General features: G+C 39.5%; 1 long non-coding RNA gene across 1 annotated transcript in view; it reads left to right on the forward strand.

Annotated features, from left to right (window-relative positions):
- The window catches only part of LOC122568981, a 140679-nt gene extending 132753 nt beyond the window's left edge, over window positions 1–7926 (forward strand). The window contains exons 4-5 of the long non-coding RNA XR_006317285.1: window positions 7076–7147; window positions 7252–7926. This is a non-coding gene — a long non-coding RNA (uncharacterized LOC122568981). The remainder of the gene's footprint in view (window positions 1–7075; window positions 7148–7251) is intronic.
- The last annotated feature ends 15794 nt before the right edge of the window (window positions 7927–23720 follow it).

The following is a 23720-nucleotide window of genomic DNA, read 5'->3' on the forward strand; positions in this document are numbered from 1 at the left end:
ATTTACTTTCCGTATACCAATTTGAAAGCCGTCGACGGCGAGGTGTATTTCGAAAATTTGTGTCACACCGACACGATATCGTATACATATACGTGAATGAAATTCCTTTCCAGGTGGACCAAAGGGGGGAAGTCATAAAGAAACGTCTAACGATCCTTTGAAATCATCGATTGTTAAGGATAAGTATCGATCGGAAAGAAGAACGTCTTTCCAGTAGAAACTGAATCGACAACTTACTGAAGGCAAGTCACGGATTTTCATAAATCTCTACGTAGTTTTTAACAAGATACCATACAAGAAACGATTTAATTATATTTACATAAATATAAAAAGGAAACATATATCCCTGATAAAGAAGTAGGAACAATGATATCGCTATACAATTATCAAAGAAAGCTACGATCCTTAAACCCATTCCCATGATCGTGCTTCACGCTCCAGAACCTCTTAGCGAATTTATCAATTCGATCGCGCGATATCTCGCAACTCAAGATCCATAATGTTGATTTCCCCTGAGGACACAGAAGGTGGCAAACGTCTGCCGTAGCCTTATTAAGGCTAAAGGCGAGGGTGAGGCTCGTGATAGGTAGAGCGTCGTTGGAATCCAAGCAGGTAGGCGCCAACAATGCCGAGGAACTGTCAAGAGGAGAAAATCGTCGACACCGCGTTAACGACTCGCTGCCATGTAGGGCTACGCGGCCATTTCCCGCGCAAAGGTAAAAGAATCTCTCGAGTGACTCTCGAGTGTAACTTAGAGAAAGAGAAGGAAGGAGCAGAGGCAGCATGAGGGTAGGTAGATAAACGAAGAAGAAGGGAAAGTAACGCGGGGGGTGGGAGGAAAGAGAGAAGAAAAGAGAGAAGAAGAGAAGAAGAGGACGATAAGAGGAGAGGCAAAGAGAAACGAGCCCTACGTAGCTCGTTTCAGCATCCACCGCGTCGGCATGCAAAACGGGCGTTGCCGGTCCCAGCGAACGACAGAACAGTAGGTCCGTATGAGACACACGCTCGAACTGGCGAAGAGGGAGAACATGGAATTCCTCCAGTTCCTCTTTAACCAGTACCTCTCTCTAATAACCACCAGGAGGAGTCGTTCAACTCCTTAGAGAAGCAGCGGCTGATACGAATCTTCCGAAGGAGGTAACCGCGTGTCACCAGGGATCCGATTCCCGGTTCAGATACCATTCTCCCGGACGAAAATTAGAAGCCACTTATCGACTACCTAAACTATCCCTTCCCACGGTCTACTCCAATGGGGTATACCGATGAAAATTACGATATTGACAGAATCGTGGAAGTGGAGTTCGATATCGGGAGACAACGACGAATGACGCGCGTTAAAGAAGACAGGTATAAGATAACGTTGGACGGATACAAGTGTACCACAACCTAAGGTGTATATAAGGGTCCGTAGAAGGAAAAATCTTCTAAACTCGTAGGGAAACACGGTGCGTTAATGGCAAGTGTATACACCCTGGTAATAGCGAATACTCGGTGTCCCATAAGTCTCCAGTTACAAGACCAACGGCTGGCAGTAAGTAATAACCATCACCTACCTAGAAGAGTTTCCGGAGAGCCAGAACCGATCCGAAAAGCACGAACGATCGTTATCTCCCGTCGCTCGCACGGAATCGATATCAACTTGGTACCGTACGTTACGGAGCACGCGAAGGGTACCACCCGGTGTACCGGTACCCAATAAATATCAGTCCGGGTATACGCACAGGACATATACACTCTGTTACATACACACTCCGGTCCCGTCCACGATATCCCGTGCTATCTACGTGCAAGGTACTCGAGTGTGTAATCGCGAGTCTCGTATAACGCACGAATAGCTGGTCCCAACTCCGAACGATTCTCCGAGACCTCGAAGGCTAGCTAGACTGCTATTCCTCATCCGCATTATCCGCCAGTTATAAGTCGTTCGACGACGCTACAAAGTCGGCGTGCGTCAACGTGCAAATCGGTGGCCGGTTTAAATAAGTGCTGTCGCGAATTCGAGTCGAGTACACCGGTGATAGGATTGGATTGGAGCGTTGTACCAGATGAATGTGCGCTTCTTTACATAGAATACGAGACAACACGTGTTCATGGGGATTTAGTAGGAGAACTTTTGAATAATATCACTATGAATCTGTAAATTTTTATTCGCAACAAGAGAAAAATCATTTTTGTTAATTTCCTGATGAATGATTAGCATTACGATTAAACAGGAGAATTTTGATATTACACGATTGAAAATGAAAACATGCCGTAAGGTTAAAGGATGTAAATCTTTAAACAATGGCAGTATTGTGGGAATCAAAGGTATAATTACTAAAACAAGGAATATTCTAAAAATTTCGTAGGCAATGAGAAAACACGATAAAGATACAATTCTGGCATTGATCGATAACGTACTGAATTTGAAAGTTACTTTCCTATAAAAATAAGAAATGTATCTTATCGTGTTCACCTCCTGCACTGTTCAAATATCTTAGCTTACAATTAGAGTAATTAAGTACACCCACATCGTGCATTAAACTTTCTCTGTGCCTATCTACCGACCCATTACTCTGTTTGAAAGAGATTCTGGACATGCTTAACACGCCTCACGACACGCCCCAGCAATTTTATTATGCGCTGCTGAATCATGATTACGGCGTCGTCGGCCCGAGTTTCAATATCGGCTAAGTTGATAGATGTTTTTACTCATTCGCGAAATTATTAGCGGCGAAAGAGGCGAGTATTCGACAAAACACGAATCTCTAGATTCTAAAATGAGAATGACGAACAGAGTTGAAACATGGGAGTGAAGTAGGATCATAGACGAGAGCAATAAGACGTACTCTCACAGCTATCGGCTCCAATTTAATTAACGGCCTCCGGTGAGCCGTAACTCGCTAATTGCGTAGCTCGAGGTGGTCACAAATGCATCGTACACGTCCGAAAGGGACAGGAAGGGCGGCCCGTCGAAGAGAATCGTCGATCGATCTTCCCGACGCTCGTGACTCCTTTTTTCGTAGGCTTCTCTGACTGGCCCTTCTCTTTCTCTCTCCCTCTTTCTGTCTGTGTCTCCTCTCTCCCTCTCCGTTTCTTTTCGATCACCTTCTGCGGAGCAAGCCTTTGCAATCGATTGACTCCGATGCTTCGAACCCCCTTCAAATTATGTGAAATTACATACGTCGCCCGAAGGATTACCTTAAAGGAGATTTTTCTTTTCTTCTCTCTTTATACAGTCCTGAATTAGGATCGAATTAGGATCAGTCAAAACTTTCAATATTTTTCATTGCTTTAGTATAGTGGCGAAGAGTCAACGAATTCTAGTGACAAAGCTATTGTACACGTAGGTAAATGTTAATGTACCCCTGCTTACTTTTTATTACAATTCTTATCTTCCTCACTATGATTCATAGGCGGTTCTTTATGTTCTCATTATTTTGACAACGATTTTGAATATTTTAGAGGTTGATTTGACCAGCCTCTAAACATCTTCGATCGGAGTACGGTGATATTCTTAGATATAGCGTAATGAATTAAACAAATTGTATAATTGCCATTAATACAACGTCTACGCATTTAGTAATAATTTGGACAAGCACGAATGACGTAATGTGCGCGCATACGACATACCGTAATTAGGGAACGAGTTAAGTACTTATATATCTGTATTTTCTTCTGCAACTGTGTATATCATAAAAACTAAAATTTAATATGGTCACTCTGAAAGAGTTCCAATATAAAGAACGCATATATACAATGTACGTTTTGTTCTTTCAAATACTTTGAAATACTTGCCATTTTCTAACATCTTGCCATTTTGTCCGGCGTTAGAAAACCGTACAAAAGTGAAATTTCTCCACGTGTCCTGAATTCGATGGTCAAAAACTGTAGCCCCTTTGATTTGTTTTAATCACGGGTCTTTTAACTACTCGCAAGAAACAAAACCTGACTGGACGGTCTCCACGACACCCACGCGCGGCACCTTCATTACCATAACAATTCTCTTACACGGGGACGAGCAGGCGTAGCGGCCGACAAGGCAATTAATATATAAATCCGCGGGCGGCAATAGATCCTGCTCGTCTTCCCTCTTCCTCTCGTTCTTCTTCGCGCTCGGTCCCCCAAAGTACACGGGTCCCCTTCTCGTCCTTTTCTCATAAGTGCCGCCCGCATAAATCTATGAACTAACCTAAAGCGCGCGTGGTTCCGCGAGATTTATATTAACTGCGCCGGCGACCGTGTGTACGCCGCGTGCGTGTACGCGCGGACAACGCGACCGTGCGCGTACCTACACGCTTTAACGCCGCCGCGAATGCTAAATGCCCATGCTGAAGTGGAGGAAGGGAGAAAACGGCCGGCACGCTCGTAAAGTATAGCGATTTGAACGTAGCCACGTAACCGAGAGCAAAGGAAAGGACTTAGAAGCTCATCCGAAGGAAGGGAGAAACTCGCGCGCGGATAGTAATGAGTGGAGTAATGAATTTCGCTAAACGCCACTCGCCTACGTGGGGATCTCGTAAACACCGCGACTTATGCTCGGGACTCCGACGCCACACGGTGCTCGCTTTCTGTGCGAGAATAGGTATAACAGCCGCGCCATTTTCTACCACCCACGACAGCTTTCGTATTTCTTAGAGTGGCTGTTACCACGAACTTGTCATAGGATTTGGTACCTTTGGTTGTAAGAGTTACATGTTACATGAAAATATATAACATATCGATATAAAGTGTTACATTTTTTGGGAAGTATTTTTAATTGTTTCGGATAAAGAAAGAATGATAGTTATCAATAAATTAATAAATAAGTTAATCAAGCTTGAATATGGTATCCTTGGTTGTTAGCGTTAAATGTGGAGGGGCGCATATAGAATATTTGGAAAATGGTTTTGATCGTTTGATATAAAGAAAAAGTGGCATGACAGCGATGAGTCTATCACAGGATATGGCATTTTTGGTTGTTATTGTTAAATGTAAAAAAAGACACGTAATATCAATGTAGCGTGTTGTACATATTCTTATAGAGGATAATTTTAATTAATATTTTAAGATAAAGAGCTATTTTTTAATATTAGAAAAGTTCAGTAGGATTGACGATGATCGGAAAAACGCTGCAGACGCTTAATCTTTCCTATTTTTTTCCTCCCGAGAAATAGTTTCTTATCTGGAGTAACGCAAAAAAGATATCGAGACTAACAATCGATAAGGTAGCGGGATAGTATATAGCTGCGATCATCGTTGTTTTGCGAAACGCAGCGAGTGCGCACACAGGTGCACGATAAGATAATAAATTTCTTGAAACGTAGCTGGCTTACACGGAAACCTCATAAAGCTGGGATTTAGAGTTAGAACACCGGCGATGCTTCCTGGCAAACACCGTTCGCGATGTTCGCTCTGGTCTGAACTGTTCTTCTGACCACCTGCAAGGCGGCCCGATTCAAGTGGGCGGCAATTGAAATATTATAACCATAACACCATAAATAAGATAACCGGTGCACTTATAAAAGGCTGCAAAGAAGTAGCTGCCTATAATAGCTTGCAATGGATTAATCTTCTTTTACACGTCGTCTACAATGCCGTTATCATCGAACGACTATTCGCTGATAAACATATCTCTCCAATACCAGAAAGTAGCAAATACTTTGTATTTGAAAACAACTCGAAAAAGAAGGATTATCTAAGTTCACGCTCTCGAAGTATGTACCCATGCATAAGTACCCGAACATCTGATACAATTCGATCAAGAATTAATATTTTTAAAGTCCTTTTTTCTTAATTATTTACCCCTTGTCATAGATGAGATCAAATGCTAAAAAATAACTAAGCCAAAAGAAAAGTATATATATATATATATATATATATATATATATCATTAAAGAGTTTCATATTTACCTTTAATAAATAATTAGCATTTCATGGAAATTGTGCTATAAACATGTACAGGTGTAACATTGAACAGGCAGGCTTAAAATCAATTAACTTAGATGTTATCACAGAACAAATTTTTATCCACTTTTAATTATTGCCAATTTTCTGTACCGATTAATAGTACCTATTATTTACACCAGTATCTATTAAATATACATGATTGTCTGATACGATATCAATAACTAGAGTTAGATTAAAGAGTTTCATTTGAAAAGTACACTTTATAAATTTGCAATAAATCAAAAGTATTCAAATAATTATGAGCCACAGTGTATCTAACTTTGAACACCTAACTGACCAAACTAATTATAAAATCAGCAACTCATGTAACGGTCTTATGAATGGAAACGTGTTTGGCTGCAAACGAGCAATTTTTATCAATCCATCAAAAACGTAATAGCTGCCGGATACGATACAAATGGTCGGGAATCGTTCGACAAATACTAGCATTCCATCGACGCCATTACTGCAGTCGGTGTATCGAGAAGTGAATGCACCCATGAAGGCCTTTAAGGCCGTCACGGCGTAGGAATTAATTCGTCTTAGGGGAATTTCCTGGTGAGCGTAGGAGTCCGAGAATGGCGGTGAAAGTCTATCGGGTTTTAAATCCAATTGATCGATTTCTAATCGATGCACGGTTACTGTTATAAATGCCTATTCACGTACGTGGCGTGATTTTTGTACGGATACACCGTGGCTTAATGGAATTCAGGGAGCGGTATTAATTATCCTGATTTTCATTGATTCTATCATCTTCAAAATTCACGAATCTTTCGTTTAAATATGTTGCAATATACTGAATACGTCACCGATTCGAATTGTGGTCCATTAAAGACGTACATTTTTATTTGCGAAACTAACGGAGGTAGTGTGACACAAGGGATATAAGTTAATCATCGGTAGTCAACTGTGCAATTTACATAGTTCCTACCTACGCTATTCCTTAGGATTATTTTTTATATATTCATCTCATAAAAAGCCAAGATAAGTTTAAGTATTTTGCAACCCATGCTTTAGCATTATATGTTACGTATTTTCTCTTCACTAAGACACTTTTAAGAGAACAGAATTGTTAATACGTATGCCGAGTATTAAAAAATGAAGTGGGCGATATTTATATGATGTGACTCTGGCATTAGATACAATGAAATATCGTTTGTTTCTTTAGAGTGAAAAACACGTAGTGTGAATGCGCACAGAAACGTTCGTCAGCTGATTCATTGACCTAAGGCAGCTACATGTAAGTGTAAATTTCTAATGTAGAATTCGATTGTTTATAATGACATATCTTCGTTATCTTGAAGTTTAAGATCACACGTTATAAATATGCCTTTCTTTTTTTAGGAACTTGTGTAAATAATTAAAATCGAACAATCACAAATCGATATGGAGAAGAAATCACGTGTCAACTAGTTCACTATTGTTCCCAAGGAACTCGAGTGTGAGGCGTTACACTTTGTCCAAGAACCGCTCCAGGCAGCAAGTGGTGTCGTTTCAACGATCGCGCACGCGATGTCGAGCGATCATTGTGTCTCGAACAAGAAGGAGGCACACTACCGATAGAGAGACACGCAGCGAAACCCACGTCGCGTGTTATCGTGGTAGAAATATCATCGATGAGAACGAGCGTCGTAATTCGTCGCTAATCACCACGTGCACACGGTGTGGGAGGCGGCACCGCAGGAGAATGTCAGTGAAAGTCTATCTCGGCGATCGTTCCTACGATGATTGTCGTCCCACGTGTTCTCGCCGGCACGACAATCGCTTCCTGATGAAGCGAACGACCCATTCGATACCAACAAGAGAGATTCCAAAGCCTCTAAGAGGATACCCGAACAGTTGTTATGCGTAGTCAACTCGGGAATGGTAATGGAACTTCCTAAACGTCGTTTAGCCGACATTATATCGCATTGCGAAATATGTCCCATAAATTTTAAATTTAAATATCGAACGACTTTAGTTTCTTTGATTTCTGTTTTGTTATGTCATCCTGAAAGTCTCCGTAGTTTTAAGCCATTCATTTGCAAATGATATAACGCGTTTGAAATCCGTAATTTTCAATACATTTTTCTGACAGTATATAATACGATTATAAGCTTCATATACGTAACAACAAGAACTCTTAAAAAAAAAAAGAAGCTATGGAAGGGTGTTTTCGATATTCTCCTGTTTTCTAAGTCGTTTAAGAAGATTATTAAGTGAGCAGAATAAGGGAAGATTAGATGGAAAAGTGTGGTGAATCGGGAATAACATCAATACTCAATTGTTGCAATCTTTGTGGAGTTTGCTACCTCTTGGGAATTTCATTTTTTGAAATATGTTAAATAAAAGATCAATTAGTGGCTATTTTAAACAAAAGAAGTACGGCAAATATAATAAATATTGAAAATGTCCCAATATTTATATATATATGTATTTAGTACAGAAGAATGGAAATGTAACGATTCCTTGGATAATTCGTCGATTTGGAATTTACATTTTTAAACTGACATCGTCTGCAAATTTGATTGCGCTGTAAAATTGTGTTTCGTGATAACACGCGCCATATGTAGCAATACAGGCACGAAAAAAATTGCAACAATGGGCTACAAAGCTTTTCCTCCTCCGCCTTATTCATTGTATCCCTCTACCTCAGATTACCATACGGATCTAAGAATGAGTTTGGTGCGAGTCAATTACATATACCTCGCATTGACAAATGAATACTCAGGCTATAACCTATATCTTTTGTATTCTCACAAATCTATATGCTTAAGAGTTCTTGTAACAATTTCCTCTAATCAACTCTAAATATAGTAATGAAGCAATCAACGCCTAATGCTAAAGTATTTTGATAAATGAATATTCAAAAGACTGCGACCTAAATCTTTTATATTATTTAGAAATCTACATGCTCGAGAGTTTCTTTAACAACTTTCTTTAACAATTGCAAATACAGTAATGAACCAACCAACTCGCAATTCTCGAGCGCTGTCCTATAATATAAGTGTTCCTATAATATTCATATATCCAAATGTTACGTAATTATTGCGTTATACAACTGCAATTGAATCTCGGCGAGTTTCCCTAAAAGTGTCGATAACTTGTCAGTAGAAATTGATACGTTTCAGACTGGAACACGTCGGACATAACTCAAGCGAACAGATGACCACGACTCGATCGATTTGATAGCATAGCAGCAACGGACCGCGCTGCATTTGCAATCGATCTTGATTTATCGGTTTAACCGATGCGATGGACGCGAATGCACCGCCGCAATTTGCATCGGATCACACTGCGATTTGTAACGCGTTCGCGGCTCTCGCCCGCCTAGGACGTTCTGATTTATGCGAATAATTAGAAAACGAGTTCGCACAGGTACACTCGCGAATATTCATACAAGAATACGAATCAGAACGGAAAGGTTTGATGGTTCGAAGGTGGCCTTAGGAATTTTCGCAAAGGCACGTGCACAACCTCGTATCGCATATTGCAAAACGACGAAATTCTGCCTATAACAAAGTTTCACATCTCGAATAGTGTCAGCAGGATGTTGGTCATCAAGGATCACGCTATATCACATTTCAAACGGTAATATTCCAAAATTCTCTAAATGAGAAATGCAATCTTTCTTACTCTTCAATTTCAATTAACAGTCGCTAATATTAAATATCGAATTTGAAAAATGAAGACAGTGTTCTTCAACTCTAATATTTCCTTTCTTGTTTCTTCCTCTCTCGAAATGCAGTAGAATTTTAGCGAACATACCTCTGCAATACCCAAAACCCAAAATATCCAGTACCCAAAAACTAAGCTACATAACATAAATTATCACATATTCCTGTAAATAAATAATTTCCCTCTAAAAGCTGAACTTGTCTTTCGTCGAGCCACTGCAGTTCAAAAAATATTAATCCCTGTACAAAGCGATTCTCTCTCTTTGAATCGTTTTCCTTTGTTAAATCTCCCCTGATTGAAAATCTCGTTAAATCGGAACCTCCTGAACTCGAAAATTTTTGTTCTTTCGTCCTTTGAGATTCGAATTATCGAATTTCAACTCTAATTGGAAAATGTGTATACTCGTGAATATTCTTCTCAGAGTAACTTGTGGCGAATCCGGGTAATAAGATTCGATAGCTCGAAGGCGGCGTTAGGAATCAGTACGCGCGACTATTAGCTAGCCACAGCTATAAATAGACGCGTATTAGTAGGTACAACAAAGGGATGCCAACGAAGCGGCCGTGCCCATGCCTAGAGACGCGAGTTTCGCGTGCGCGAGTAGCGTGCACGCGCGCTCACGCCCGCGATTATCTTCTACAGGGGCCGTGGTTCACGCTTCCAAGCAGCGGCCAGGCTACGTTGTGGGTAGGCAGTCAAGGTGGGCAGGGTCAGGAATTCCTAGGCGCGCGAGAGTGTCTGGCACACATCGCCACGTCGCGCAGCCCGGAAACGAAGGAGAGCTTTCTCGAGGCCGTTCACCAACAGCCGCAAGGACGTTCTTGCTCGTTGAAGAGGACTCTTAGCGAGAGCCTGCTAGGATCCTTCCTTTCTTCGTATAATTGCATAAGGGAGGGGGGATATAATTTTAGATCGTTGGACGAAGTGGTAAACCGTTGAAGAGTTCTTCAAAGATTAGTCTTAGTCATTCTTATGCATATCAGTAAATTATTTTAGGAAAAGTACCGTGTTCCTGAAGTTTTGGGTAGAATAATGTTGAGAAAACATTCTAAAACGATATGATTGAGCGATGGAAAAATTTTCTCGTGATTGTCATTACTATGTATTTGTTGAGATAATGAAATGTGTAGCCTATGAATTATAAATCCTATATAGATTCAAAAATCGAATATTTTTTGTAAATTACTTAATAACCGGTTCAAGTTTGCCCAGATTTATTAATGAACAATATATCATTCGAATTACTAATTTCAATTCATATTTTCGTAGAGCCATCTTAATTGATATTCGACATGTTTCCTTGAAAATAGTAATTTCTAAGGTTGCTGAAGATCTTCAGAATCTTCGAAGATTATGAAACAATTTGATTTGATATGTTGGGCAAAAATTTTAGTAAAATTCAGCTCTTCCAGTTCGTTCGTTCATTCGCAAATAGCGCCTCTTTGGATTTGCCGCGGCGACGTACTGTTGGCAACAAATACCTGGAGGCAACATAATTCTCCGGAAGGACGCCATGCGTCATGCTAGATTGGTATCGGAGACGCGTTATCGCTCGGCGCGACTTTACGGGTATAACCTTATACTTTACACGTGTACAGGAGAAGGCCCAGCCACCCTTCTCGCGTCGTTTCTGGACGTCGTTCCGACGGTTCCTTAAAATATGTCCACAAACCGATGTATATTTTACAAGCTAAGGCTGGATCTAGAAACTAGACAAAAGACTCGTAACCTTCATCGGAAATTTATTCCTGCGACCTTCCCTTATCTCATTCATGTAAAACTTATGCCACTCATAATCAGTATCGTATCGAAGTGTCGTAAGAAATATTCCATTTGAAATTTCAGAATTCATAATCTATTGAATTATAGATATCTTAGAATCACGAATTATGAATACTAATATTTTGCTAATGGAGACTAATCAATCGATTAACAAGCAGTTACATTAGCAAAATTATAGATAGACTGTGGATTTTTATGTAGCTATGTAAAGTTTGAAGTAAAAAGATACATGTAATATGCAAAGATATACAGTGTCTACAAAAAATGTCTGCGCAGACTCTTATTTTCTGCTGAAGCGTCTTTTTATCAGATTCTATATTTCATTTTCACACTGCACTTATATGAAAATACTACTAAATGATGCAAAATTTAATATGGATCTGATTAGTTAGTTTGTACAATATGCCACAATAAATACAATGTAGTACTTATGTAAATACTTTTTGTAACCACTGTATAAAATATTCAAAGTCCTGTACTCCTCATAACATCTATAATAATTAGCGCAACAGATCTCTATCTATATTCTACCCTTTTACCTGCAACCACGAAAATATGAATTTGCATAAATACTATACAACTACAAAAGACAAAACTAAATGAAGAAGAATTATCAAGGAAAAAGATTAAGAAATTCCATTAATTATCAAGAAAGTCTAAGGAAATGAAAAAGTTCACGGAACCAACGAAGAAACGAAATTAATTGTCCATTTGGGAAATCAAGAGTTTCACGAGAACCAGAGGGGAACCGCAAAAGCGATCCTGCAGGGCGAAGGAATTCGAGGAACCTGCTTGTAGCCGAGCGAATCGGCGGAATAGCAAAGGGTACCGAAAGGCGTTCTTCCTCCGACTTTGCAAAAGAAGGGACCGCCGCGCCGTCCGGCACGTTTTTCCAAGTCGCGAAGCCGCGGTTTACAAAAGCCGATGTCAGTTCCGCCGATAGAGAGATTCCATTGGTCGCTCTCCGCTGGCGCTGCCGGCCAATATCGACGAGCGACGATCTACCCAATTAGTAACCATCGCGAATTCCCATTAGCCCATGCAAACTATCAGCCAATCTGCCTGCCCCGAGCTCCTTTCCTCTCTCTGCGTACATTCGTCACCGAAAGTGCAGACCAACTGCAATCGATTCTTTTATTAGGTATCTTACCATAGAACCTCGATAAATTAAGAAATTTTACAATTTCTACGAAGGATTTGCGAAGATAAAATAACCAAAATTTCTAATATATATAGAATGTCTAGAGAATTATATATTCTGTGATATTCTGTACATCTGATGCTAATTAAGAAACGTCTACATATGTAAACATAAAATTCTTTCGAAGATCGTCTTACTTACGTTTTTACTATTATCAATGTTTGAATAAATGACGTATATACTTATCGATATGTCACAGCCAATCTTCATACTATGCATAAACTGTCTGTACTTTTGTTAACGAGTATACAAGATCGTGACCGCGACAATCTGCCGAAACACGCCGTTAGGGTATCTTCATATCAAATATCAAGCTTCTATACCAATTCAATGTATATCACCAAAAAAATTGTCGCGTCATTAAATTCCACATGAAAGAAAAGAGAAATGGCACATATAATTTCAAGACTTCATCTTTCGAGGATTTGGAAGGACTTATAGAATTCGATCAGGAAGAGTCACTGTGAAGAAGGCTTAATGCAGTTTGGCCGGCAAAGAAGAGAACTTCTCAGTGTAAGGTTCTCTTCGACGCATCCGTTGGCCTGCTGCCTCGGCAGATTGTTGACCGTGATTGCAATTAGTAACCCGGCGGGGGCCCTGTGTGCCTTGGAAAGGCGCGCCTCCTTCTTTCTCGTCCTCTTTTCTCTTCTAGCTAATACCTTCCTTCTTTCGGCCCTGACCGCCCCCGAACATGTCAACCGGGCAAACGGTGACCGGCAAACGTTCAACGAGGACCAAGAAGACGACTGTAATGGACATTTGTTAAGAGAGAAACGACCGATCGAAATGCTTCGTCCAGGCTGGATTACCCGTCGTCGTCGTTTCTCCCCCCTCGGAGGTAACCAGACATCGAGATACCGAATCTATTCCGCGTAATTACCTGGAAAGACGCCGACTACGCTTTCAGGCCGCGTAACGTCGCTCACGCATGCGGTCGCCGCCGCCGCCGCGGTGAGAAACTCACTGCTTCACCAACACCGGTGTAAGAACTCGTCACATCCGGTCTTGAGGCAGAAAAGTTTTACGGTGGGGAACTTTCGAAATCGTAATCAGTCGGCCTTGTTTGATGATACGATACTTAAGATAGCGTTAAGATCGAGGTTAAAAGTTACGAGGAAAGAAAGTAAATATTTAAGACTATACAGCGGCGTTCGCGAGAAGGGATTGTAATCGAAATTAATTTAGAATCGCAGTAAAAATAAGTTTCCGATGTCATAAAATTCCTTTCCTCTGCTTTAAAATTGCTTTAAATGCTTTAAATTGCTTTAAAAATGCTTTAAAATTGAGATGTAAATATTTTCCATGCGAGTGTCTTTTTAATTTATCGGGTATAACCTGCACGATATGTTGCCTATGGGCAGGAATTTTGCTTAGAATTTTAATCGAAGAATAAACAATCATCGAGAATCAACAAAATAACGAATGGTATCACTGCCAAATGGCCAAAATACGATCTAGAAAGATCGTTGCGTAGCTGGTTGAACGATCGGATGAGAAATCGATTCGATCTCGATAGGCGTTCGATGGCTCTACCGCATACCGGCCGATGAAATATTGGAACGGCCTTTTATATGCATCGTTCCACGGTAGTTAGCCTCCGTCAGGGCGAACACACGCGTACAACCACGTACCGCAGGTGCACACACGCACCATGCGTAGGCAGCGCTGGTAACGAACAATCAACGGCGCCCGTTACAACCGTGATTTTATGTTCCAATTTGCAAACGCGACGTTAAAGGCCCTCTCGACGTCGGCAACCACCAACAACACACCGCCATCGTCATCGTCGTCATCCAGTCGAGTTCGTCGTTGTCCTTCCAAGACACTTCTCCACCTTCTCATCATTCTCATCCACCTCCTTCTTTTCACTGTGCACGACCGTGAGAAGAGATTACCAGTTGAAGCAGCGTTCTGCCGCGCAAGAAACGTCGTAATGTTCGCGGTGAAAATAATAGCGCGGTGAATTAACGAGTCCGTGGAACGTTCGCGATGTTGATATGGAAACTCGTTTTAAAAGTGGTCCGATTCAGGAGAAGTATGACAAAGGAGGCGTGATCGAAGATATTTTCAGAAAATGATTACGTTACTGCGTAATGTCCGCCGAGGAATTAAAACGTATGAGCTTTTTGTTTGATAAAACAAAATGTACGATATATGATAACGATAATATCATGTAAATATTAATAATACTCGATAAGGACAGACGTCCTCGTAGCAAATATACGTATGTATACCGCTTCGAAGCCCCAATAACCCTACATTTTGTATAATCGAACTGTTTTTCCAGAGGGAACGATCTTACGACGCGTTGAATATTCATCGTAGAGTTGATCGATCTGCCTCGGTCCCATCGTACGTAAAATATCAAGCAAAAAAACGAGAAGAACGTGCTGTCGTTCGAACAATAAGATTTCGCGACACGATGGACGCAAATGAACGAGAGTGGATGATCATGAAGGGGGCTTAACCATCCCCCTCCCCTCGTTACAGGATATAATTTACATAAACCATAAACATCAGCATCGGACAATAAACGTAAATAATTACCTATATTCTTAAACCGTCGTAATAAATTTCGCGCATCCATCGTTCCGCCGTGACTCGTTCCGCTTGAGCCCGCGCAATGGTTCTGCTCCTCGTCTTCTATCGTTCTCCCTCAACTCCAATAAGACTCCTTCTTTCTCGGTCATCATTGCGTTCTTTACCCGGCACTCTCTGTTTTTTTCTTTCTCCCGCTTCGGTAAATTATATTTTTACGAGGCTGGATTGCGCGCTGATTACGACGCGAATGATCGTGCGCTGATTACGACGCGAGTTATCGCTGCCTCTAATGTAACATCCCGCGAACCAATGACTACGAACTCGATAACCAAACTGGATCACGGAAATTGTCTCTTCGAGAACTGTCTTAACGAATCGTGATAACCAGCCAATAAAATCGTCTATACATAACATTTACAAAAATTTAATAAAAGATACAATAAAAGTTTGTAAATTGATCTTGTTAGAAGAACAGATGGGAAATATTAATTTTTAATCGACAGCTAATTAATTCATCTTGTCAATCAGCAAAACGTTGATTGGAAGGCGCAAGGGAGCAGTAAACAAGGCTAAAGAAATGAAATTTAATGGAAACGAATCTTATCTGTTGCTCTCTTCGGATCACGTACATGATCTGGAACGTACATATGACCAAGGATCTAGGAATTCGAGAAAGAAACTTGAAATGTTGCACGACGGGATCTCGCAGGAGGTTCATCTAGATCAAAGGCTCCGTTGACCCTCTGACTGACGAAACCCTGGATTTATACCGACGTTCTCCACTACCTCCTAAACAAACCAGACACGTAAACCTCGAAAGAACTAACGAAGGCACACGGATTTGGTGAACAAGAGATGAGGAATCGTGTGATAAAAAGAACGCAAGGAAGGCATGAAACAATACTTGAATCAACTCCATCAATGAAACTTCTACTAAAAACATTGGATTAAGTGAACAATGCATCGTGAATTATTTTTAAAAATATTTTCAAATTGTTCTTAATACATCGTATATTTTATGTACAGGCTCTATAAAGATACCATTATAAGTCCTAAGTAAATATGAGATATGTATACCTATAAGAAGAAAAAATATTTTCTTTTTTCTACTATAGAAAACTTATAAAATATAAGAATAAAAAGAATTATAAGGATCGACGATATTTATTGCAGTAGGTAGATTATGTGAGGCTGCTTTTATCAAAGACGTTATCAGTCATTCATAGTACAAGTTAGAGGATTTCAACGAGGAATCCCAATCGTGGTCCATTTGCAATTCGGAATTGTTTTGGAAACTAATTTCTACGTAGAACACAGGGAAAACCGCCACGACGTGTCTGCACGGATACACTGTCGTGTACAGAAGCTTCTGGTAAATTAGATTAGTTCGGATGTTCGTTACAATCGCGTCGAGTTACGTTACTTCGTTACTACGACGGACCACGCGTCAATCTCACCGGGGAGTTCCGTCTCGACTCGCGACGAGTTTCCCAATTTTTACTTATTCCTGGAAGTTATTGCCCGGCGAAAGTTTAGATTGCGATAGAAAAAAAAGGAACACCCTCCATTACAAGTTAAATTGTGCGTCTAGTGATCGAATCATGAGAAAAATACGACTAGAGATGTAACGACAAACAAAGATGGAATCAAAACATAAAAATAGCAAAAAATAATAGAAAATATTCAAGAAACAGTGCATAAGTATAGGATAACTATGGCTTTAAAATTACATAGTTTCCTAATAGAAGAAAAAACGAGATTTATAAAATATCATATCATTATCGAAATTGATATTTCCATAGTTCAAAAATAATTCTAAACATAAGTACCTCATACTAACTGACAGTTTTAAGATCTTGCCATACGACGTAATCAACCTCGGGTATTTGACGAGTGCAAATCAAGTGCTAAACTAATTCCGGTCGCAGGATCGGAAGGGTCCACGGTGTAATCAAACTTCCGAAGGTAGAACTCGACGGAAACCGCGAACACGGAATTCAACATCTATCGTGCACGATTCCTATACACTCCACGTTCTGTATTCGACGGTGTACCAACGAGCTGACAATTACAGATGTTGTTGCAGACTTTTCCCTTTGTACGCGTTATCGGGATAAAACGGAACTTTGATCAAACTCTCGATCGCGAAATAATTGCATCTGTAACAAAGCGGAGGGAAGATCCTGTAATCGATGGTCAGCGATAAAAATTAAATAAAGACATAACCAGCGTCGAGAATGCTTTTATTCTGGTCCCCATAGGACAGAGCGTGTTCATGTTCTTGTCTTGTCGTGACTGTGCAGAAGCAGAAAAAAGAAAGGGAAGAAAAAGAAGAGGAGAAGAAAAAGTAAAAAAACAACGATGGGGAGCAGAGTTCGAGATTCGCGACAGCTCGAAGCGCTTACACGATTTATCTGGCCGGTACCGGCCGCGTTCGATCGTAGCCGACCATTAATCGATTAATCAATTAAGCGGTCGATTAATTATCGAAGAGGTACGCCGGTGTGAAGGTAGGACGGGAGAGGGGAAGACGCCGGTAATTAAATCGTCGCGTCGGGACCAATCGGACGCGCTCGAGGGACCCCGACGAGAGGCCACAAATGATTTTGTCGTAACGACGTGGAGCACCCTGGACCGACCCTGGCCGGCTAATTAAGTCTTAGTCGTATTCGTTTGTTTCTTTTGCTGGATGATCGCGTTCGGGCTAACCGGCTCGAAAGTCACCACTTCAAGGTTGATTCACACGAGGCGACACCCTACGCTCCTCCGTTGGCTACCCGCCGGCCAAGTAGGAGTATACTGGTAGCGTACATTGAAATATTATCGCGCTACGGTATCTCGAGTACGCTCTTGTTCTAGTCGGCCATTTGCATGTTTCTCATTTAACCGCGACGCCGATGGTAGCTTTTTCTTCGTCGCTTCTCGTTTCGCTTTCAACGCGCGCTTCGTTATATGCACTGACTACGTCAAGTGAAAACGGTACGGGTATGCAATGCGGTACATATTAAGAATTATTTTTATATAAAGGGCAACAGAGCGGAATAAAATAAAGCTGTATATACTTAGATGCCTGATAAATTATATATGATAAAATATGATAAATATATGTTAAACAAGGCAGAGATGTTTCTTTGATCGGTATTTAAAACTACTTTCCTTAACAAGAATACTAAGAATATTCTTTAGCCAATATTAAAAATATGTATCACAAAAATACATATATACAATCGTGTGATTCAAATTTCAAACTACGAATAGGTATATGACATAACATAAAAGAGTTACTTACCTTTTCGGTAACGTGATCATCATTTCACCTGTTCACAAGAAGCGAGGCAACATCCATAAGAATATGAGAACCCCTGACAGCGAAGAGTCGGACGAAGAAGGACCAATCGTGACGTTGTACTCGCACTCTGGCTGCTCATATCGTCGGAGTCGACTTTCGCGATAAGTACAACGGAGACGATAATGTGAAAGACCGTCGAAAAATCTGTGTATGTGCACGCGTCTGCCATGGGCGTGGGAACCGCAAATAGCAGCCCTTATCGTTCCATACAAAAGAAGATAGTGATTTTTCTTTTTGCACAGTTTCACGATGATTCCGAAGCGAATCGTGGCAACGACCTTCATCGATGGCACCCGTGTGATTAGAAAACCGTGAGAGTTCAAATGTTGCGCTGGTTCCATGCTCCCTATTCGATGACAGCGATTGAAGCGCACCTGGATTTCAAAACAGAAAGGACGCATCGATTAACTTGGATACGGGACAGAACGCTATTGTATTCGATCTTATCGAGTCAAGAATTATTTGTGCATCGTGATTTTTACGTGTCAACAGGTCGAGTTGTTTGATCATGATTATTCCACAATGAACCATTTGCATTTGTTAAATTTATCTTTCCGAAATCTCCTTCCCAATGATAATTTGAGAACTCGATAGTACAATTCATATATTATATTATAATACATATTGTGTAATGTTGTTACAACATATTAACACATTTACAACATAATAATTCATGACAAAACAATCAGATATACAATGAACACTTCTAAAAGACTTTTATGAATATGTTATGTTATGCAAAACGTTTTGAAATTTCATTAGTATTATAATGAAAATCGACTGTAAATATATATATATGTTATAGCACAAGTATAGATATATGTTACAGAGATCATAAAGTATTTAAATAATCCATCATTATATGCACTAATATATATATATATATGTTTGCAATAGATATCTTGTAACTTATATACCGTAACGTATATCGTTGTCGTGTTCTATTACAATGCTACTGAAATTATAAAATGATTTTATAACATATACAATATATATGTAAAATTTTTCAAAGTGTTCAAATACCTTTGTGAGCCACTACATAACATTACCGTAAAAAATAAGACATACCTTTTAAGTCGATACGTCGATAAGGTTATGGCTAACCTATCTTTCAATAACAATTCCGTACAAGAAGTCGCCTTGACCATCTGGCGTCTGCGATCTTTCTGCCGGTCGTTCTAAACCACGACTCGCTGCTCCAAACCGAAGAACGATCGTAAAGACGCGTTCGCAGCCCGAGGGTCTGTGATGAATTTCTCGCGAAATGTCTGACATTAAACCACGACGAAGTTCAGCGCCCAGGGCGCGTGCCGTGTAGCGCGTATATTTGTAATTCTAATGGCGAACCTGCTCGCGGAGAGACTGGAGAAAGCGAGTGTTGTACGCTTCGTAATAGTCGCCGTGGAATTCGGGGCTCAGGGCTCCGGGCCTTCTGAAGAGAAGCACGTTCAAAATATGTTATACAGATACCGTACGCAACCGAAAGGAACGTTCAAAATGTCCACACCTACCCTTCACCCGAAAATTCACCTTAAAGGTAAGCAAAAGCCCTTCATCGGTCACTCATTTTTCAGAATCACGCTACAAAGTTGGTTTGTTTTATGACTTTTTAATACTCGTGTAATGTAAATATAACATAGTTGTTAACAGCTCATTTAATACGCGTATATTATTATAAACGATCAATTTTGACGAACACGTGTTACATGATAAGATAATTGATTATACTCGGGATACAGTGGTCTCATTGCATGATAAGAACTATTATGCATTCATATCACGGAAAACGTAATCAACGGTCTGCAACCTAACAGGATCGAACCAAGTGTAAAGTAGAGGATTTTCATGTAAACGTTCAGACTAACACATTCGCGTTCGAAAATGAAGTCGATGTTGCACGAAGTTGGCCGAATCATATCCTCTATACTGTATACTACTTTACGATCTTGACACTCGTACGGCTGTCGATGGCTCACTCTAGATCTGATTTAGTAGATTAGACTATCTAATGTGTAATCCAATTCATAAAATATGATGAAATGTACAAGCATAAGAAACAAATTTTACAATCACAAGCAGGCTCGGAATAAGGAGAGGCTAGTGGGAGGAATGCTATTATAGGACGAGTCCCGAGTCTCGTCTTCTTATTTATGTATTACATATTATGACTCGTTTATATTAAGAAAAATAAAAACAACTACCTTTCAAAAATGTATATTGTCTTCCAAACAATTTTAAATATAACTTATTACAAAATAAATTTCATTTCATATTTATGTAAATTTATTTCATCTTATTATTCACCTATCTTTCTATGGATGGCGCCACTATGTCAATAGATCACAATACACGGATCTCTAAAGAGACCTAGCATCGATCATTCGCGAAAGTATTTTAGCGACGGTCGTGCAAGAGTTACATTCAGTTTACCAAGCATCGTATTTGCTCGTGACATATTTCCCGTACTTACCGAAAGTCTTTAACACCAGAACATCTTCAATTTCGATGAGAAAAATCGTGGTTTAAGTCGTTGATAAATAAAAGATTGCGCTGTATTCAGCGAGCGGTTGGCCCCCGAGGTTCCCATAAGTGGGACAACTTTACGCAAGTTTTTATATCCTGGGGATTGTCACGGGGCTGGCCCCTTTCTCCCGTTCCCCGTGCACGCATCTTCCTTTAGGCCAGTCATTGATATACGCCGACCGTAAAAGCGCAGTGCCGCTCGCTTGATAATGCGAAAGAGAAAAGACGGAGGAAGAAGGGCGAGAAAAGGGCGACGAAGGAGACGAAGACAACACGCGCGATGGTTACAGGGAACGTAGAAGCGACGACATAAATAAGGGTCGTTGGTACGTGCGCAGATATAACTGTTTCCCAAGTGTATAAGTGTGTAAGCTTTCGTGTAACCCTGTTCCTTCTGTGTCCATGAGTGGTTTCATCGCGCGCTGAGAACGGCCAGAGGCGCCTTTAACGTTGTTAAAGATAATGCTTGCTGTTCATTGCTACTCTTTCTTTTCCTGTTACTATGTAAGTATACTTATGTTTTCTTTATACAACGAAACGCAACATTCAAATCGTTAAGCTCAACGCCTTAAAACTTATTCTTTTTCTGCCTATCAATGAACACGATGAGGTTACATAGAACCGTACACTTCATAATTTTTATGACTGAAAATATAACAACAATATATTGGATATATCTATTTCAACATAGAAATATATAATTCTATATATTTCTTGCTTTTTAAACCTAAAGACGATGCACATGAGTATAGGATCTCATAATGCAGGATTCAATTCAATTCGCTTCCGCTAGAGGTCCAATAAAATATTAAAGTATTGTTGAGAGCAATCTAGTTATCTTTGTATTTACAGCAGTACGAGTTTGATGTTTGAAATTAGTACTTTAGCGAGTGGAGCGTATACATTTTATGTTATTTAATATGCAAGTGGCGTAAAGTACTTAGAACTGATGTTGATGGAACATTTTCGTAATTGAATATTTAATTAAACGACTAGAATGCATGATAAAGTAGATAGGAAGCACCTCGCGTAGAATGGTAAATGATCAAAGTCAAAGTAACGTTCTTTGATGGGTCTGTGAAGTCTCGTAAAACTGCAATTTATTCGATTTCTCGGTGACAACTAGCATTCGGTAGGCACGGTTGAAAATTAAAAGATTATTAATTGTATATATCAGAAGATACTCCGTAGGGGGTTCAAAAGAGGAAACATGTAGAGGATAACGAACGTCAAGTTAGATTATCGTCTCCCGTGGATTTTCATCCGATCGGCTTCTTATCGCGCTGACGATCGCTGTAATCTTACGAGTTTTTACTTCAGCTCCCACGGACGAATCCGAGCGTGAAGCTGCGAATTCTATGGAAGTCCACGGGTGGCACTACTATCTCTTTATCTTTTTTCTTTCCTCCAGAACCTTAATGAGAAACAACGTATTGACCGATCGCAAATGTTTAATACTAGTAAACAGTTACGATCAGTCTGTGGAAACTTTCAAATTTTGTTGAATTCTTCCATTTCAGTTTCGCCAAAAATAAAACGAACCATCATTTCGAGTTAGTATCGGGTTACAATTCGAATTATTTAAACCATTGAATTAAATCTGTGAATATTTTGCATTGGCATATTTTAATTGGCTTTGGGGATTTGTTTAAGATTTTATTTCATTCCTCGATTTTATCAATGTTTAGAAATCTTTCTTTCATTTCTACATTCTACAAAACATTCATATAAACAAATAATTTGATTATTCTGGTAAAAGTATCGCTTGATTACGCGTAACGATAACAGATGTTCAGATATAACATACATATTTATAATTAGTTTATTCCTATACTAAATCAGTATTAATCATAGTTGTGTTGCCATCTAGTGACAACAGCTGCAATTTGTTACCGATGAATCGGAGGAAAGATTGTGCAATGTTGCATATGAAAGCAAATGATTCGTAATATTTAATGAAACTAAAAATATTGAATCTTTTCTTATAATATCAAGTAATCACATTATCATATTACGTCCGAGAAATCTAAAATTATATCGCGATCAATCGGCCAGATCCCAAAAATGCCATGAAACTACAAAGTTTCTTCTACCTTTCAAATATAACACACAAATTAAGAATGAAACTACATTTTGGGGCATACTGGATTTGTAATTTTTTTGTATAATATATGGTAATGTTTGATAAATAAAATAAAACAATTCTAATTTCACGGCGAGATGGTCGCTATTTTAAAAATTATGCATTTAAAGTTCATGTATGTACGTGTGTATATTGTACACTTTACTTGTTCACCATAAAGACTCTGATCAGTAAGTTCATCATCATGACATCGATGTATATTGCGAATTATTTTGCAAAACGCCAATTTAAAATTTAAATAATGTTACTCAAATCTAATTCAAATCAACATCGTTTTATTCTGGTAATTATACTCTTGCGACGCACATAACTGATAAAGCATGTATGTTCAAATAAACTTTATGTACACATAGGTTTCAAAATAATGTTCTCCTTAAAACTGGTATATATTTTTGGATTGTACTCGTTAAAATCTATCCTATGTAACAAAAAAATTACAAATTCTCCGAATTATGTGTGCCTTGAAACGAAGTTCAATTTTTATTTTTTAAAATAAAGATCAAAATCATCTATTTTTGCACTGCATACAGTGCACTGTGGAGGCATAAAATATTAAAAATATGCAGCAAGTTACTACTATCGATGGATGATAAAGATAGAACGTTGGAAACCATTTC

Source organism: Bombus pyrosoma, linkage group LG7, assembly GCF_014825855.1.
Source record: "Bombus pyrosoma isolate SC7728 linkage group LG7, ASM1482585v1, whole genome shotgun sequence".
Taxonomy (NCBI): domain Eukaryota; kingdom Metazoa; phylum Arthropoda; class Insecta; order Hymenoptera; family Apidae; genus Bombus; species Bombus pyrosoma.